Genomic DNA, 7,245 nt, shown 5'->3' on the forward strand with positions numbered 1-7,245 from the left:
ACACAAGATGCCATTGAGAGGGGCGTTAATCAGTTGTTTCCAAACTTTAACCTTTTAATCCTAAGTGTGTGTACTAGTTAGCAAATCTAACACAAAGTAAACATATCGATGAGATAGGAGAGGAGACTCAAATGCAAGCACACACAAAAGGAACATTACATAACACCAAATGTATGAGGAAAACCCAACATGGGAAAAACCTCGGCGATAAATGTTGTTGGAGTCTACTGCTCCATTCTAGCCTCACAATAAAACAATGGTTACAACATATAGGGCACCAACCCAAGGAGCACCACCCCTACTTTAGGACACCAACGTAAGGAGCACCAACCCTTGATTTAGGGCACCAACCTCTGATTTTAGGGCACCAACCCAAGGAGCACCAACCCCTACATCGAGCTCTAACTAAGTGATTGCAATAGCATATATCAAAAACAATAATAATAGTCTTGTTACAAAAGAGCTTTGTAACTCTCACACATATCTCTTCACCGGTTCACCTCTATTCAGTTCTTTATCGGTTATCTAATCACCTTCTCTAGCTCTTCCTCAACTCAGTCTCTACCGGATCTCTTCTCACTTAGATTCACTACTACTTGCTATTACCAGTTTCTTCACTCTGTCGATTCTCTCCACTCTAATCTTTATCGGTTCTCAACTTACCGGTTAAACCCTACTCTGATCTTGCCTTGTCGGATCTTCACTGACACTCCCACTGCACTGCAACACCTTCTCTTCCTTTCTGCAGGTTCTAGCACCACCAGTTTACACCACTGCAACTCACTTTGCAGTTTATCGGTCACTTTGAACTTGCTAGTTAAGCCTCTACTAAACCCTCTCACCGGTTGTACCTCCAACACTTAGTCTCTATGATCTTTGATGGAGTCTTTGGCTGATTGGGACTCTACTGCACTTTCCCACTTCACTCTTCAACATCTGGTACCTAATCATCTGGCAGCATCAATATTATTCGATCTTTAGTTAGCATATTTATATGTCAGTTTTCCAGCCATGAACAACATTAAAACCTTTAGCACGCTAGGGTTCCATCATCAAGCACAAGGCATATCAAATCAGATCGGATCTTATCTAAAAGATTTGTCACCTATAACGGATCAATCAACTTTACCAATCCCGTTGCGTCCAAAACACATTTGCCATATTTAGCAAACACTACCTCCTTGTTGTTCTGCACTTGTCAACCACGATGAATGAGTTCGTGGTCCCCTTCACCAAATTCGATCAGCACCTGGACCGCCTGCATCGATCAGTGCATCACTCAGATCTTTATTCTACATCGAGCCACAAACCTCTGCAACTTACCCATGATTTTTGGGGTCGACCATAAATGCAGACTGAGTCAGCAACTACCTCACTGACTCACACTTCACCAACCACAACATGCGTGACACCTATGTCCTATGTGTCATCATCTCGGCATGCACCTCAACTCGATCACCATGTTGGTTTAGACTTTGTCATTGACCAACACACAATACTAGTGCTTCATCTATCGGTTCTCTAACCATGTCGGTTATACCCTAACCGGTCAACCTTCCAGCCTGCACTTTGTTGTTATGACAGTGGAACACCTTAACAAGTCACCAGACATGCCAATCCACAACATGCTCATCTTCATCAGACAAGAGCTCTTCACTTGTCACTTTGTTAGCTTTGTCGGTGGACATACTTATCGGTAACCACTTTGATGAAACCATGTCATTAATCTTCAACCATCTCCATCTGCATTTTGGCATGATTCCATATCTACAGCTACTCAACCTTACCTTCATCTTGATCAGCCTGGACATCATCTCAACCGGTTTGTCAAAATGACAAACCCATCACTTCTTTACTCTTTCTTCTCTTGTTTATCCTAAGTCTGATCAATATGTAAAATATACTACACCAATGAGCTTAATATGCTGCACCACGAGTCTTTAGCTATCATCCTAATGACTGTGACTAGGATGCCTTCTATGTGTGACTCCATGACTATCTTCATGAGTTCATCTCTATTTTTTTTCTCATTTGATAAAGCTAGCAATAGTATTCTGGGCCATGTATCCTATGCGTGCATGGTCTTTGCATGGGTAGCTATAGTGATCTTCTTTTACTCACTAAATCTTTCTCATATAATGACAAAACCCTTTGATAAATGCATGAAATGGCCTCATTTTCTTTTACTACTTAAGGTAAAAGATTACAGGAGTAAAGCAAACCTGTGATAGATGCTTGCATTGTTTGATTTCATTGTCTTTGCATGCCCATCTCCAACTTGATTAATATCTCCACATGAGGACTCCATGAAAACTCCTTGAACTTAAGAGAACTGTTGAATATCTTGAAGACCACCCCTCCTTCTCTTTATAACCGAATACAAATGCATGATGTACCTTTGAACACTACCCATATGAATCTGTTAGAGGCTTACTGCAACTTTTGGCGGCCATGATTCATTTTCTTCACTAAACAAGGAGCTCCTTTAACTGCTCTTTTCTTAGTGTAGCAGGCGTGTGAAGCTTTGCATGAACTTATTCACAGCAAGACCTCACAAGAAGCGTAAAATTGATAGAACTCAAGAGAAATATGAAAAGAAAACCTAGATGCACGTAAAGGATATGACTTTAAACTACTTATTTCCCTTTTCATATTGAATTAAACTTGACTTTGAAGTTTCAATGTGGGAAATACTTTTGAAAAATCTCTTTTAGAGCTTTTGACATAAATATACAAAGATTTTTCTTTTGATAGCATTTTAAGATAAACATAAGAAGGGGATTTGGCAATTTTCTTTACAGTTGAAAACATAGACCTTATAGACCTTATTAATAATCATAAAATTCCTTCCTTCAAAAACTATAAGCTCTTTTTGACATGAAGGCAAAATGCTTGCTCTTCTACAATGTTGTTCTGCTAGGAAATGGAGCCTAGTAGGCTTGACTAAACTGGATAACTTGTTTAAAAATAATGAACTTAAAGACTGGGATATACTGAAATTAGAATTCAGTCTTTCAAACAACAATAAAAGAACCTACTTGGTTGTTTCCAAATCTCTTTCCACTTTGAAGAAACCTATTAAATCTTGTTGGTGTAAATAATTATTCATCATGGATATTATTACACCTTACTTAAGTTTACTTAGGAAATGCATTTCATAGTAGTTTGGGTATGAGACACTTGGGTGTTTGTGCCACATTGGGATAGTGTGTGTAGGAGAATTTCCACCTTTTATGGTGTTGATCTTGATGTCACACTCCACATTCAGTGGGTGATCCACCTCATGTGGAATATTATATTGTTTCTCCTACCTACCCACACCTATTTCCTACCTACTCTTGTTTCTTATTGAGCCACATGTCATGTTTGTATGCTCACATATCCATATAGCCTTGCCTATATAAGCAGGCTCATTTTCATTGTATGTAACGCTTGATGATCCGGTTGATCAGTATTTTCATCTTGATAGAATACAATTTATTTCTATCATCTATTTTGTTCTCTCTTAGTTGTGCTTTCCATTGCCTCTTGATCTTGGAAAAATCTCACATGGTATCAGAGCCATTAGAGTGTCATTGGTTTGCTAATTGAGAGAAATTGATGCTATTTGGTATTGTGTATTTTGGAGTTTTCTATTGCAAGTTATTATTGAAGCTTGATGGGTCAAATCTGAGGTTACCATTGGATTGAGGAGGTCCAAGAAAGTCAGTTTTGCCTTTTGTTTCATCCAAATCGGACTTCGGAGGCCAAATCTAGAGGCATTTGAAGTTTGACGTTGCGACGAAAATTTTCCAGAAATTATAATTTTGCAGGCAATTTTCAAATAGTGATATCTTACTCATCCGGACTCGTCTTTTCGAGTAATTTTTTTTGTTTTGGGGTATAATTTCATGATCTGAACAATGGTGCAGGAGTTTTCTGATTTTTAGATACAGATTTTATGGAAATCGTAAAATACCGATTTTTACAACTTTAGAGGCTTCGTTTGGGCTCATATGGACTCCTTTTCATGTGTCGTTCTTTTTGAAAGTGCATATTTTTTCATCTACTTTCATAATCTGCCATCTGTTTGTAGTAATTTTAAGTAGAAATTGTACTTTTAGTATTTGGCCATTTTCGGCATATTTAGTACTTGCATTTTGCTTGGATCTCAGTTTAGATCACTAGCAGTATTTGTTGAAGTCTCTTAGATCTCATTTTGAGAAGTTGTAAATTGAAATCAGAAGTCCACTTTGCCTTGTTTTGCAAGTGGCCCATTGTATACGCACTAAGTATAAAGTGCCAAAATCACCATTTTGGGGGGATTTCTTAATTGAGTATTTTGGGGGTGTATCTTGTGTGATTGTGCCTCTCTCTATCTTGTGTTTTTTCATTTTGGTGCTATGGGTTCTCCTAAATTTCCACTTTTAACTCCTCATAATTATGCATCATGGAAAATTAAGGCATGGAGTAAACTAATGGAAAAAGGAGTCATTCATTATGTAAATGAAACTATTACAGCACCACCTGATCCTAAGGCTGATCCTAATGCTCAAATTGAATGGCTTACTAAGAATGCTATGGCACTTGGAACTCTTAGAAAGTATGTATCAAATGACCTCATTTTTCACATTGATAAGTATACAACAATTAAAGAGGCTTGGGATATTTTTAAGAAATTGTATGGTCAAGTTGATGAGATTAAGGGCTACAAGCTTGATAGTGAACTCACAACTTTAGATCCCAAGGATTTTGATACAATCCAAGATTATGTCACAAAAGCAACTGAGCTAAGAGCAAAGCTAAAGGATTGTGGAATTGACAAAAAGGATGCTCAATTGGTTTATAACTTGTTGGACAAGCTTCCTTCAGAGTATGTAGCCTTTGTATCTAGCTTTCACACCCATAGGTTAGCTCAAGGTTCCTCATACACTTCTCCCTCATTTGATTCATTCACGGAGATGTTGATACTTGAGCAATCTAAGTTGACCACGATGGGGATTCTCAAATCTTCAAAGTCACAAGCTTTGGTGGCTAACAAAGGGAATCAAAGTAATCAAGGAAAAGACAAGAATCAAAAGCAACCTAAGTCTAAACCACAACAAGATGGAGCACAATCTTCCTCTCCACAACAATGTGATTCACCATTCTCACCTAAGAGGAAATCATATAAGGACAATCTTTTTTGTGGATATTGCAAGAAGTCAAGACATGATGAACATCATTGTTATAAGAAGGATATTGATGACTTGAAGAATCTTCTTGAGAACAATAGAATCAACCTACCTTCTAGAATATCTACATCAGCTTCTTCTTCCAAGGATAAAGGAAAGGATCACTCTTTTGGGACAAATAAAGGAAAGGGACAAGCTCTTTGTGCTACTACAAGTCCTGATTTAGGGAGATGGCTTCTAGATTCAGGGGCTTCTCATCATATGGCATCTTTGCAGTCTATGTTTTCTACATTTGAGCCTTGCCACATGCCACAGATTTTGATGGGCAATCATACATACATGGATGTGATTGGGAAAGGATCTATTGCAATTGGGGATAACTCCTTCAATAATGTGTTGTGTGTACCCCACTTGACAAATAATCTTATTTCCATCTATCAAATCACACATGGGGCAACTAGGAAAACTGTGGAGTTCACACCTGATTCAGTTATCATTAGAGACTTGGAGAGTGGAGCTATCATTGCAACTGGGGTGGTTGATCATGCATCTTGGTTGTACTCTTTTTCAGATTTTGGTCCTATTGATGAGGTTGATTCTTCCTATATTGATAATTCAGATTTTGAGAACTTTGGGCATTTGAACTTGGGGATTCTCACATGTGATCCCATTCTTGAGCCTTGCATTTCATCTCCTTCTATTGATATCACACCACCTATTGCACCTGATGATGCAGCTAGTGCGACCGTTTTGCCTTCTTATGATTCAGTGCAGCAGGATATTTCATGTCTTCCAGCTTCAGTTGATTGGGATGCCTACTTGACAGACATTGCAGGTTTGTTTGTGGACTCCTACATTGCAGATTTGGGAGACACCATTGATGACATTCATCTTCTCTTTGATGAAGATGATCCTTCTTTGATTGTTGCGAGGGATAACTCTGACCCTCTTGTGCATTCTCTACATGATCAATCTTTAGAGGTTGACATGATTGTGGATACTTTTGTACAACACTTGGAGGAGGTTTCTTTATCTTTTGAGGAGACATATGAGTCTTTGGATATTGTTCTACATTCATCTCCACTAGATCTTGGATTGCCTTTTTCAGCAGTGTGGCATAGTTTACCACCTTTGGAGAGGGTACCTTTCAGCATCGACGTGGGGACACTTGAGCAGTTTTCAAAGATTCCTTTCATCATGAGTATTTTTGCTTCATCTTCCCTTCATGGTTGGGGAGACTTTATGGATACACCTTTGGTTTTGTTTCTTCCTAAGGGGAGGGATGTTGTTCAACGTTCATGGAGCAGTTTCTTCATTCATCTTCGAGCTTCTATCATTGGTGCAGATCCCAGATTGAGGGGGGGCTTCCTAGTCTCTCTTCTTCTTCTCTCATATGGGGGGGGACTTTTTCCTCACATGGGGTTTTGTCCTTCACATACTTCTATGAGAGTTCTTTGTATCTAGTTTTCATCTCTCTTTTGGGGGAGGGTTTTTTCCCATTGGGTTTTTCTCTCTTTCCCCACTTTGTGAGAGATTTCCTTGCATTGGTTTTCATGCATTTGCATTTGTACATGGGTACCTAACATGGCCTCGTAGCCGGGACCCATCTTGCATTGCTTAGTTGCATTGTAGACTTTAGTGCATTCCCCTAAGTTGCACTTAAGGGGGGGTGTTGGTGTAAATAATTATTCATCATGGATATTATTACACCTTACTTAAGTTTACTTAGGAAATACATTTCATAGTAGTTTGGGTATGAGACACTTGGGTGTTTGTGCCACATTGGGATAGTGTGTGTAGGAGAATTTCCACCTTTTATGGTGTTGATCTTGTTGTTACACTCCACATTCAATGGGTGATCCACCTCATGTGGAATATTATATTGTTTCTCCTACCTACCCACACCTATTTCCTACCCACTCTTGTTTCTTATTGTGCCACATGTCATGTTTGTGTGCTCACATATCCACATAGCCTTGCCTATATAAGCAAGCTCATATTCATTGTATGTAACGCTTGATGATCTAGTTGATCAGTATTTTCATCTTGATAGAATACAATTTATTTCTATCATCTATTTTGTTCTCTCTTA

Source organism: Cryptomeria japonica, chromosome 11 (assembly GCF_030272615.1).
Source record: "Cryptomeria japonica chromosome 11, Sugi_1.0, whole genome shotgun sequence".
NCBI classification, from domain to species: Eukaryota; Viridiplantae; Streptophyta; class Pinopsida; order Cupressales; family Cupressaceae; genus Cryptomeria; species Cryptomeria japonica.